This window comes from Vicugna pacos, chromosome 2, assembly GCF_048564905.1.
Source record: "Vicugna pacos chromosome 2, VicPac4, whole genome shotgun sequence".
NCBI classification, from domain to species: Eukaryota; Metazoa; Chordata; class Mammalia; order Artiodactyla; family Camelidae; genus Vicugna; species Vicugna pacos.
In genome coordinates this window covers 86051643-86064401 of record NC_132988.1, presented here as the reverse complement: position 1 = coordinate 86064401, position 12759 = coordinate 86051643, and the positions used below count along the sequence as shown (strand labels likewise).

Genomic DNA, 12759 nt, shown 5'->3' with positions numbered 1-12759 from the left:
GATGCACCTTCCCATTTCTACAGGATGTTCCCTAAGGGGGGAACCCAGATGCCATAACACCCAGGTTAGAGGCACATGGAGTTGCAGCATCATAAAGCCATAGTCAATATTCTGCAGAGCATATTGGAAATGAGCAACGGCATCTTCCTGAGGAGTGAGCTCTATCTGTCATTGGAAGTAAGGTCTTGGAAGCCAGAAATGGACATCCCAGTGCAGATGGTTCTGTTAGCCTTTGGTAGGGTTATAACCAGTTCCTCAGAGAGGTGGACAATTGAGTGATTCTGGAACTCAATGTCTTCTACACTTACTGTGTATACATGCAATAGCCGGATTCTACTATAGGATCATTCTAGACCACAAGTGCCTTAGAGGCAGGCACCATATTGTTTTTTTCTGACACTCTTATGTATCCGGAATCTAGCACAACACTTGGCACTTAGTAGTTGTTCATTTTACACATGAGAAAACTTTGCCTAAGATTTCACTTTCTAGTAGGTGGTGGAGCCAGGAGTTAAGTCCAGGTCTTTGGGCTATGGTGCTCACAGCCGCCAGGCTAAACTTTCCCCACTGTCTTCACTGGGTATTTGTTGGCAATCCTTTTTATCACCTTCAGTCACGTTCCCTCCAATAAGGTATTTATGCTACACCTTCTTTTCTTTGTTTAAACATACATTTAAATAAATCACTTACCACACAGATGTTTTGGCCTTGAGTTGCCATGTCTCACAAAATGGGAATTCCTTTCTGTTTTCTTTGTTTTTATTCATAGATGCTGACTGCCAGATTTTATTACCATCCTTTACTGAAAAATATTACTGTCCAGAAGCTGGTTTCTCCATTGCTGACAGAAGGCAAACTAATCAGAAGTCTGAAGCAAGTTTTATGGGGCAAAATGAATTTTTAATTCAGCCAAAGAATTGAGTCCACCTTAAATAAGAAATAAAAAGTAAGAGTGTCTTCTGGATTAGTGAATATGTGAATTAGGAAGTTAGCCTTAAACAGCCACCAGATGCCTTGATGGTAACATGGATGCGCCCGGAAGAATTAGAACGCAACCCTTTGGTCTGTGATGTACTTGCAGGTGGGATACATCATGAATCAAAGCAATGGGGGGTAGCTATAAATTCTGCCAAATCAAACATCTACATTATGTGGTTACCCAGATAAAGTCTGGAACCAGGGTTGGGGGGGCGGGGAATGGGAAATAGAGGCACAAATCAAGATTGGCTTTATAGGTTTCTGAGGGGCAGCACTGTGTTATGGAAGCCACGTGATTCTGAAGTGATCTTTAACTGCTCTCACTCCTTTTAATAGAGCAGGCTCTGGAGCCAGGCTGTCTGGGATCTCATTCTGGTCCCTGAATTTACTGAGTGATTAATTTCATTAACCTTTATGTTTCAATGTCTCCATCTGTAAAATGAAGCCAGTGCTAATACTTACTTTGTAGTGGTTTTCTTAGGGCTCAAATGAGTTAATACCCATGAAGTTCTTAGAACAGCACATAATGCTCAATAAATATTCTCTACTACTGTTACGTCTATACGCCTCATGGTACTCTTTCACTAGAGCTTTGCTGATTGCTTACACGAACTGCGCTGCTAATTTGGGGGCCCTGGTACAAAACAAAAATTTGAGGTCCCTTGTTCTAATTATTAAGAATTCTGAGATGCTGATAGCAGAGCATTAACTCAGTAATTGGCTAGATCACACACCCATGAAGCTGACTGTGGAAACACGTTATAGAAACTAGAAGGTTTTAGGAAAAATCCATATACAAAACAAATTGATACAATTTCTTACATCTGGCAAAACCAATGAAATTTGTTTTGTTAAAAGAAAACGGAGGATAATTTATGAACTATAAACTATTTAAGAAAATAAACTCAGAATTTTCCCTTTGCAAAACTCACCTCCTCTGAAATGTAGCAATCTCCACTTGAGTCACAGAGAAAATAAAAACACAAGTGTCAATAGGACATATTTTTTCCAGAATCCATTTTTTGGGTTCTGCAGATTAAGTAAGACAAAGAAATGCTTTTCCCCACAAATACTCTCTAAGGCTTCAACAACTGACAAATTTAGTATCTGCTTTTGGTTGCTGAGTGCCAGGAAATAATCCTGGCTTAAATTTCTCTACATCACGCATGTCTTTCCAATAAAACAGATTTTGAGCCAAAGAAATAAAGAACCAAACAAACAGCAAACAATAACCGTGATGAGTGAATGAAGAGAAAAATCAAAGTTTTATTAATTTCTTGCCAAACCCACCCAGTTTTGGGATATGGTGAAGGTCACAATTACTCGAAACTTATTCGACAGATCAAGGCAATCAAGAAGAAATTGAATCCCAGCTAAAAAGTGGATCTATGTCATGGGACCATTGGGTAGCGAGTAAATGTAAATATATATATTTAAATTGTATTTGGAAAGCTCTCCACCCATTGTCTAAGATTCTCTGAAGGCCGCATCTGCTGACAATGAGGCAGCCATCCCTGGGCAAATGTTTTTCATATGAGTTGTGTAGATTTCTTTGTAGTATGAATGAGCTTTAATAATTTCTCTATTTTTGTGTGTATGAGGCTTTCAATAGCCTTTCTTTTTTCATTTAATAAGATTAAGCACAGTTAACCACTCATTTTCATATGGATTTAGTTCAACAAATAAACAGTAATTGTTTGAAAAAATAACCACTCTTTTATTTCTTGATTTGTCTGCCAGTGACTTTTGACATTCACTGTTTAGTATTTGACCTAAAGGACAAGAGGCCGGGGGCTGGCAAGAGGGAAAAAAACAGAAAATGAGAAAACCAGATACATGTCTTGAATATTTGAGTTTATCTGTTAAGGATACACCAATAAAAAGAATTTTAATACACACTATGAAGTTGTTAACAGTTTTAACCCATATTATGTAGGTACTAGAAGACCCAAAATTCAGCAGAATATATCAGAAAACTGGAACTAAAATGAGCTTGGTGAAATTCAGTAAGAGGTCTAAGAAACTAGAGGAAAAAGTCTCAAGAAAGAGTCTGCATCTTTGAAGGTTAGTTATTTTACTTACTTTTTGCTTTTGGTTGAGTAAGCCTGAGGTCTGAATTCAGATTCCTGAATAAATATACCTTTTCAGAGTTATCACTAGAAATTTTCCTTTCCTTTAGTCCCCAGGCAGATATTTCAATTTTTAAAAAAGATTCAGAAAGATTTTGACTTAGATTTTCAATTTAATTTTTAAAAATTCCCTACTGAACTTCTTCTTCCATCTGCCCATTTCTCTTCCATGATTTTCCATTTTTTGGAATCCTTCTAGAATGTCTTCATGTATATATGAGCACATATATAATATATTGGATAGATTGGTAAGGAAGAGACATTCTTATCTCCACCATTGAAATACACACATGCAAATATACAGTTTTAATTTAAATTGGAGAACACAAAAGTCAGGATATCAAATCAACTGACATCTTTAAATAAACACTTAAATATAGTTCCCCAGTGTCCCAGAGCCTCCAGACTTCCCCATTTAGTCCTCATGGAAAGGAGTGCGAATATCTGCTCAAGATCCCAGCTCTAGAAGAATATTCTGCACCTTGCCTTTTTCCCCTTATCAGAGCATCTTGGAGATCTTTCCGTATCAGTACATAGAAATGGTCTTCAGTCTTTTTTAAAAACTGCATGTATTTTATTGTATAGATGCACCACACCCCATTTATCCAGACCTTTATTAATGGTATGGATTGTTTTCAATTTTCTGCTATTAGAAATAATGCTCAGTGAATTAAGTGCACAGTCATCATTTCATAGAGAGACTTTTAAGAAAAGATTTGACCTGAGTCTTTAAAAACATCTTCATTGAGCTATATTTAACTATGAACAGTTATTTAAAGGGTACCATTTGATGAGTTTTTGACATATGTACCTCCCCATGAGACTGTCATCACAATCAAGGTAATAAATATGTCTGCAAATCCCCACAGTTTCCTTGTGCTCCTTTATAATCACACCCTTCTCCATGCCCCCAGGAACCACTTACCTGCTTTCTGTCATAAAATCACGTGCATTTCTAGAATTTTATATAAATGGAATTATACTGCATCTCTCTCTCTCTCTATCTTTTTGTCAAGCTTCATTTACTCAGGTTAATTATTTTGAGATTCATCTGTTGTGTGTTTCAACAGCACATTCCTTTTTATTGCTGAGTAGTGTTCCATTATATGAATATACCACAATTTATTTACGCATTTATTTATTGATGGACGTTTGGATTGTTTCCAGTCTTGGGCTGTTACAAATAATGCTGCTGTGAACGTTGATCTGGGGTTACATTGGTTAATTCACATCTTAATAATGTACGTCTGATTCATGAAGATGATATATCTCTCCATCTATTCAGATCTTTATTAAATTTACCTCAGCAATATTACAGTTTTCTATGCACAGATCTTATACATATTTTTTCAGAATTATCCCTATGCATTTTATAGTCACTGATGCTACTGTAAATACAGCTTTTTAAAATATCTATTTCCAATTGTTTGTTATAGTATATGGATATACAATTGATTTTTGAGTATTGACCTTGAATCCTACAACTATGCAAAATTCACTTATTAGTGCTAGCGTCTTTTTAAAAAACTACTTCATAGTGAAATTGGAAGTTGTTTATTCTTTAAAATGTTTGGTGGAATTATTATCTGGCCCTAGAATTTTCATCATAAAAGATTTTTTTAAACTAAAAATTCAATTTCTTTTTTTAAAAATTTATTTATTTAATTGAAGAATAGTCGATTTACAATGTTGTGTTAGTTTCTGGTGTACAGCAAAGTGATTCACTTTTATATATATACACATTCCTTTTCATATTCTTTCTCATTAGAATTAACTAGAAGATATTGAATATAGTTCCCTGTGCTACACAGTAGGTCCTTGTTGTTTATCTATTTTATATGTAGTAGTTAGAATCTGCAAATCCCAAACTCCCAATTTATCCTTTCCCACCTCTTCCCCTCTCCCCCCTGTAACCATAAGTTTGTTTTCTATGTCTGTGAGTCTATCTCTGTTTTATAAACAAGTTCATTTGTGTACTTTTTTCTTTAGATTCCACATATAAGTGATAGCATGTGGTATTTTTCTTTCTCTTTCTGGCTTACCATACTTGGTTGAAGAATACAATTACTGAAATGAAGAATACTCTAGGAGGAACAAAGAATAGACTAAATGAGGCTGAAGAACAGTTTAGTGGAAATCACTACCACAGAACAGAAAAAAGAATGAAAAGAAACGAAGATAGTTTAAGAGAACTCTGGGACAATTTTTTAAATAGACACAGTGGTATTCAGTTTATCTGTTTCTTTTTGGGGAGCACGAGTAGCTTGTTCCAAGGAATTTGACTACTACATCTAAGTTGTTGAAATGGTTGGCATAGTATTTTTCATAGCATTTCCTTATTGTTCTTTGAGTAGCTGTAGGATCCTTAGTAATGTCACCTCTTTCATTCCTCATACTGAAAAGCTGTGTCTTCTTCTGTATTCCTGATCAGTCTGCCTATAAGTTTATCATGTCACTAGGGCACTCAAGCAAACTTATGAAGAGGTTCATGTAGTGAGGAACTGAGTCCTCTTGCTAACAGCCAGCAAAAAACATAGGCCTCCAGCCAAGAGGCACATGAAGGAGTCATCTTAGAGGTAGATCTTCCATGTCTATCCAGGTCTTCAGATACTGCAGCCCTAGCTGACAGCTTGACTACAGCTTCTTGAGCAAACCTGACCTGGAACCACCCAGCTAAGCTGCTCCTGGATTCCTGACCCACAGAAACTATGTGAGATAATAACGTTTGTTTTTGTTTAAGCCACTAAGTTTTAGGGGCAATTTTTTAATGCAGCACTAGAAAATTAATGTGTTAATTAAGTTACTTGGTAAATACTTTGGTCCTCCTGAGACTTGCTTTAAATTTAAGTTTTATTAGGTGATATCAAAGCCGTGTTTAGTGTAGGGCTAATTTTACCCCATTATTGAGGCAAAACTCTTCCTGGTACCCTACCTAATGCCCGTAAATTGTGAGGTTTTCCACCCTGGCTGCTGGGATCAAGAGCTAGTCCTGGTCTGCTGTGACCTTTGGGGTTTTGTTCACTCTAATCCTTCCAGGTGGTTCTTTTCTGGGCAGATTCCTCACATGCATGTCCCAATCAGCATTCACCTGGGGATCCTGGGGGACCCGTTGCAGACCTTCAGAGTTCTCACCGTGTAGTGCCCCCATCTCTAGTACTCTGCCCTGGAAAATCTAGACTCCTTGGCCTCCCTATGCTCTCAAATCTAACATGGAGATTTCCAGGTTGTACCTGGGCTCTCCATGCCCGCTCTGTGGTCTGGAAACTCTTTTCAGGTAGTAAGCTCGGAAAATTAAAGGGCTTCATTCATCTGCTTCTCGTCTCCTAGGAATCATTGTCCATTGTTGCCTTATGTCCAATGTCTTGACATTTTTTGCTTCATAGACTTCGTCTGGTTTTTAAGTTGTCTGGGCAGGAGGATAAACCTGGTTCCTGTTACTCCATGATGGCTGGAAGTAGCCCCCAGATAGACTTTGAAAGACCAATGTTTATTGAGAACTATGTTCTGGACATGGTGCTTGGTGCCCAATGTAGCATTTCTGAGTTAGTCCTTCAAAATAAAACAGAACAAACTAAAAATGTAAAAGCAAACAGAAAAAAAAAAAGACCTATGGAATAGATACCATTAGAATTCCCTTTTTGTAGATGAGGAAATCAGGACACAGAGAGATTAAATAGTTTCTTCAAGATCTATTCAAGGCCAGTATATGGTGGGGTTGGGCTTTGCACTGAGATCTGTTTGATTGCCAAGAGCCAGTCTCCTCCCATATCCCCCACATAGCTTTTGCTGTTTAAAAGAAACTGTGAAAATGATTTGCCTTTTCTTGTGCTCACCTTCAGCAGATACTTATTCTTCTGGACTTCTGGACTCTGAGTACCACGTGGAGAAATCTACAGGCTGATAGTAGAGACTGATTTCAGATTTTCCTTTAGCAGAACACCAGTTTATCTGGCATCATGACTTTCTGTCCCTGCAAACAATGATGCAAATTTAAGTTGAGAATTTATAATATACTATGTGTGTGTATATATACACATGCACATACATACGTAGTATATCATTATATAATATATATAATATATATATATATATATTATATATATTATACTGTGTTTCCACCATTAACGTATCAGCTCTGGCAAATGATTACAACTTCTTTGAAATAAGGGGGGGGAAATCTCTCAGAGAGCTATGAAGATGTCTCTGAAGTTTGAATGGAAGGAAGTTAGGACTTACTTTTAGGCCTAATTTCCAGCCTTTAGGTGAGAACTGGCTGAGTGAGGACTGGCTGCTTCCAGCCTTTAGGTGAGAACTGGCTGAGTGAGGACTGGCTACTTGCTCTGTGACATGATCAGTAATTCATAGTTGTCTTCAGATTAATGGAGAGTGAGAAAGGAAGAAAAGGCTTCTCTATGGGAGATCTAGTGATGTGTGTTTATAATGGTTCCAAGAATCCCCATGAAACTACAGAATGGAAACACTCAAGCCAACAAAATGGGCACAAAAGTAGAGACAAGCTTATTAAGTATGTTATTGAGGGGAACGTTCACATATGTAAGGGGGTGATTCCAGGGCAACTTTGAGTCTGTTATAATTCTGAAGTTCTCAACAAATGAAACTAATATGATTTTGGCTGAGATTTGTCAGCAGAGGGAACTCATGAGTGTTAATCCAGTGCTCATGTACAAATCAGAAACTTTTTTCGGCCAGTTTCCCTTTTCTCTTTTTCATGCTTATGGAATGTTAATTCCACAAATACAATCTGTTTATTGTTGAAAAAGTAGAAAATACACATAAGCAGAGAGGGAAAAAATCTTACCACTAATTAATAATCACAATGAATATATCCTGATGGCTTTTGCTTTTCCCCTGTATAAATAAAATGTGTATGTGTGTTTATTATGTACAGTTCTGTAATAGTTTATAAAGCCCAAGGTACGGATCCCTAATTTATTGGGGATAGTGGCACAAGATGGGGAAGACATAACACCTTAGTTGAAATCTGGGGGGGGGGCCCTGCCAAGGCATTGTATTCTCTTATAAATTGTTTTTTATTTCTGGATCTCAGTCCCTCCAACTTTTCACCTTTGAGACATGCCAGAGATGAGATGCCTGAACCTGTGATTGGAGAGTGATCCTTTGACTATAAGTCCCAAAGGTGACTCAGGCTTAAGGCCTTAGCTGGAAACAGTTAGAATAGTATTTCCCAGACCCACAGCTGTGCAGGTTCCGATCCCCAGAGGCCCTCCAACTGTGGCTCTAATTACAGAGAGCAGATTACTCTCCTAGGATCAGATGAGTGCTGGGAAGGCTAGACTTTCCCCAATCTGAGAATGAGGGTCCTGAGGAGAAGCTGCCAGCAGAAGAGGGGGCTTTACTTTATTTGATGGTTTCATGTCATTCAGCTAACTCACAGGCCATTGGAGAATCTTTTTCCCATTTTGTGTCCTTAGTTGCATGCAACTGAAATTAACTCTGACTGATTTAAGCAAAAAGGAGAGAGAAAAAAAGAAGTACTATATATAAAATAGATAAACAACAAGGTCCTACTACATAGCAAAGGGAACCATATTCAATATCTTTTAATAGCCTATAATGAAAAAGAATATGAAAAGGAATATACATACATATGTATTAATGAATCACTGTGCTGTATACCAGAAACCAACACAACATTGTAAACTGACTAGACTTTAGTATAAAGAGAGAGAGAGAGATAGAGAGAGAAAGAACATTGCTGAAAGGCAACTGCTGGCAAGGTAAGAGAAAATAAGGCTTAGAAGCTGGGCAGCAGAGGCAATTAGTAGGCAGAGAATTAAATGACCTGGTGAGGATTCGCCTGCTGCTCCGCTTCTGGCACCAAAGGCCAAGACTTTCTTTTTAAATGGGGAGATCAACAAACCTTTATCGTATATCTAAATATTTTAAAAGAAAAAGTATTTTCTATAAATTCCTACTCTGTTCGTGGATATCACAGGCTATCATAAATATTGGCTTCTAAATGCTTAACTTACCAAAACAAATTAAGGAAGCAATTAGTAAGCCTGCTAGATTGTGGCAAGTTTCTTGCTATGTAAATATTTAAAAATTATAAATGAGTTATCAATCAAATGAACAATATATTAAATAAAATCTGTTTAATTCTCCCTCCTTTACAGTCTCACCTTGTACAGACATGGCAGAGCTCACTGCGCCTGGCATGTGCTCAGAAAATAGTTATGAATTGATTTCTCTTGGTCGACCTTGAGTGGTTTGATTCCATTAAAGTCACACCACAGCGGTTATGCTTGTAGCTTCAAGGCGTACGTGAGGAGACACCGTTGCCCTGCAAAATGTGCTAGAATGAGTGAGATGCTCCTGAGTGGACAAAGGCAGCGCTTGCTCCCACTCCCATCTTCTCTGCAGGGAAAACGGCTCTGCTCACTTCTGGGATGTGTTTTCATGGAAGTCTATAAGCCTCTCTGTTTTCCCTTTGGCAGGCGTCCAGCATGCTCCTGGTGACTTGCCCACGGAGAGTTTCCTTTTAATTTGTGAGTGAGCAGTGGTCTTGGTTTGACCCATTTTATTTCCCAGCTGGGACTTGCCCAAGGTTCATGTTCCCCTCTACTCCTGCACCTCTTCTCCTGGAGTCTCAGGTGCTCTCTGGGGCCCCAGAGGGCCCCACACCTGCCCTCTTGGCAGGCGGTGAGGCTGCAAAGGGACACCGAGTCTCAAAGCTCCCTTGGCTGCATTTGGCCCCATCCTCCCCCCCTTTTGGTTTCCAATAACAGTCAGGTCCTCCCCGAGGGATCCAGATTTTATGGGCCAAATGAAGGAAAAGCAGATTCATTTTAAAAGATGCTGGGCAGGTACTGGTATCCTATAAACTGGAAGAGTAAAGCCCTAATTTATCACATCAACATGTTGTCTTTAGATAATAACAGGGCCAAGGGATATATGGATCCTGAATAAAGGAGAAACGAATCTTTCTGTAACTAGATAGAGTTTGTAGGTGATTTTACACATGCCATATTATTAAATTCTTAAACAAATCTGTAAGTTAGGTGGAACGGATCGTGTACAGTTTTCTACACAGGGAAATGGTACTCCAGGCTTGTGTGTGGGCACATCTAATAGAGAACTGGACCCCAAACTCAGCCCTTCTGACTACACATCTCTTTCATGATGCTACCCTGTTAACACATCACTATAAACTGCAAGGATTTAGATGAACCACATGCGCCACGATTCTGACGTAAATAAAATGACCATGTATTTTAAAGTACTCATCTGTGTAATAAGCACATGATAGCACATAACTGGTCCTCTCCCCACCCACGCTTGGTCAGCCCCTCTCATGCCGTCACACATATTCACAGTGCACCCATCACTGTTGCCATTTTCCATCATCCTGTGCAATAGTTCGATTCATGCGTACTCCTGCACTGGACTATAAGCTCTGTGAAGGAAGGGAGCGTATCTGATGTTGCACACCTTGAATTCCCAACAGAGTTCTTGGCTCAAATTAAGGGCTAAATAAATATTTGTTGAATGAATGAAAAATCGAAGTGAAGCAGCTAGTGCTTGGATTTGGGGCTCTACTCTTAACCAGAAATCAACAGAGCCTATGAGAGACTGAAAGCCAAAGGAAAATATTTGTAAATGTGTTCATAGGTTGTTCTTGGACTCTGCGGTTAACAGGGGAGAAAGGAGAGCATCTTTCCAACTCATGTGAACAGGAGTGCATGTGGTTCTTACTCCTGGGGAGGCCCTTCTGGGCTGCTTTCTTTGTCTTTCTTTTCCGTTCTCCCCCTTGGCTGGAGGTTGAGGAAGGAGAGCCTCAGCAAGGGGTAGAGTAGCAGTGTGGCCCCCAGTAGGAGAGACCTGGCATGTCGCCTCTTCTGGGCCTGGTGGAGTTGCTTGCAGCCAGAGGGTGTGGGCTCTCTCCTGGATCCCTGACCCACGTCCAGAGCCCACATTCAGGCAAAGTCAATTGAGCTGCTGCCTCGGGCACGGAGAGAGGTTCTTATTGCAACACCTGAGCCTCTGGGGGCATCTGCCATGTATTTCTTTTGGCATCGCTGGAAGAAAAGAAAACTCTTCCACTCCAGATACTGCTGAAACCCGTCATCCTTCCTAGAGGGGAAAGGAGGGGCTTTGGAGGGGCTTATTACATTAAAGGGATGGAGAAACACGTCACACGTCTGTATCAAGTCCATATTTGCTATTCTTGCCACTGGCTATTCCGAGTGACTCTTCAGGAACTGCAAGTGAAAGAAATATTATCTAAAAAGTGACTAAAGCATTCATGTATCTAAATATAAAACTGGATCTAGATTATGAAAAAATATAAACTCAAGATCAGCCCACATTAAAGATTTGCTCCTAATGAGCATGTATCTATCAATGCTTATTCAGAATGAACCACACAAGATGCTCTGCTCTGAGCATTTAGTATGTAAAGGTCTCACGGAAGCTTAGCTGGTTTCCAGCACGTGGGGCACAAGCAGAGTCAGCTTTTTGAGCCTGCCAGGCTGAGAACCAGATTCCTTTGTGTGCCGCACTGAAGGGTCAGGTCTGCTGAGATTTTCTTAATTTTTTTAGATTTTCTCTTTGCCATTGGTCTTAAGTAATTTTATTATGATATGTCTTGTATAGTTTTCTTTCTTTTCATAATGATTTTTGTTTCTTCCTTTTGATTTTTAAAAAGTTTTATCCCTTTTTAATTAAAAACTTTTTGTTGTTGTTGTTGGGGTGGTAGGTAATTAAGTTTGTTAACTTATTTTTTGATGGAGATACTGTGGAGTGAACCCAGGACCTCGTGCATGCTAGGCATGCACTCTACCCCTGAGCTCCACCCTCCCCCATAGTCTTCTTTCTAGTGCTTGATGGTCATTGAGCTTTGGATTGATGGGTTTAAAGTTTTCATTTTGGGTAGCGTCTCCACGGTTGCTAATATTTTCTTCTGCAATATTTAATGTGCCATTAATCCCATCCAGGGTATTTTCCATCTCAGACATTTTAGTTTTCATCTCTAGAATATTGATTTTATAAAATTATCTTCTGTATCTCCACTTAACACACTCTGTCTTTCCTCAGGCTTTTGAACATATAGAATACAGTTCTAATAATTGTTTTAATGTATGTGTCTGCTAATTTGTACATCTGCAGTCAGTTCTGAGTCAGTTTTGATTGATTGGTTTCTTTTTCATCAGCATGGGGTATGTTTTGCTGCTTCTTTGCATATTTAGCCATTTTACTAGATGCCAGTGTCGATTTTAACTCATTCAGTGCTGGATATTTTTATAGTCCTGTGAACTCTTTTGAGGGACAGTTTAGGTAACTGGAAACAGTTTGATCCTTTTGGTCTTGCTTATGAGATTTGTTAGGAGGAACGAAAGCATCCTTTATTCTAGGTTCATTATTTATAACTATGGAGGCAAGACCCTTTGAATAACTCCACCCAGTGCTCCATGAATTATGAGAATTTTCCAGTCTAGCTACTACTTGCCTCTGTGCGGCTGGATACTGTTCCCTTGAATCCTTTTGGGTCGCCTTAGAGGTGCTTTCCTCAGACACATACGCCGATCAGTACTCTGCTGAATACTTGAGGGGGAACTTCCACGTATCTCTGGGCTCCTCTGTGCACCTCTCTTTTCTCAGGTCCCCTGCC

At 39.1% G+C, this 12759-nt stretch overlaps 1 long non-coding RNA gene across 1 annotated transcript; it reads left to right on the top strand.

Moving 5' to 3' along the window:
• The first annotated feature begins 775 nt into the window (after positions 1–775).
• Positions 776–5772, top strand: LOC140687422 (uncharacterized). The gene is made up of 3 exons (XR_012061705.1): positions 776–946; positions 2915–3042; positions 5707–5772. It is a non-coding gene; the product is annotated as an uncharacterized lncRNA (long non-coding RNA).
• Positions 5773–12759: the final 6987 nt, after the last annotated feature.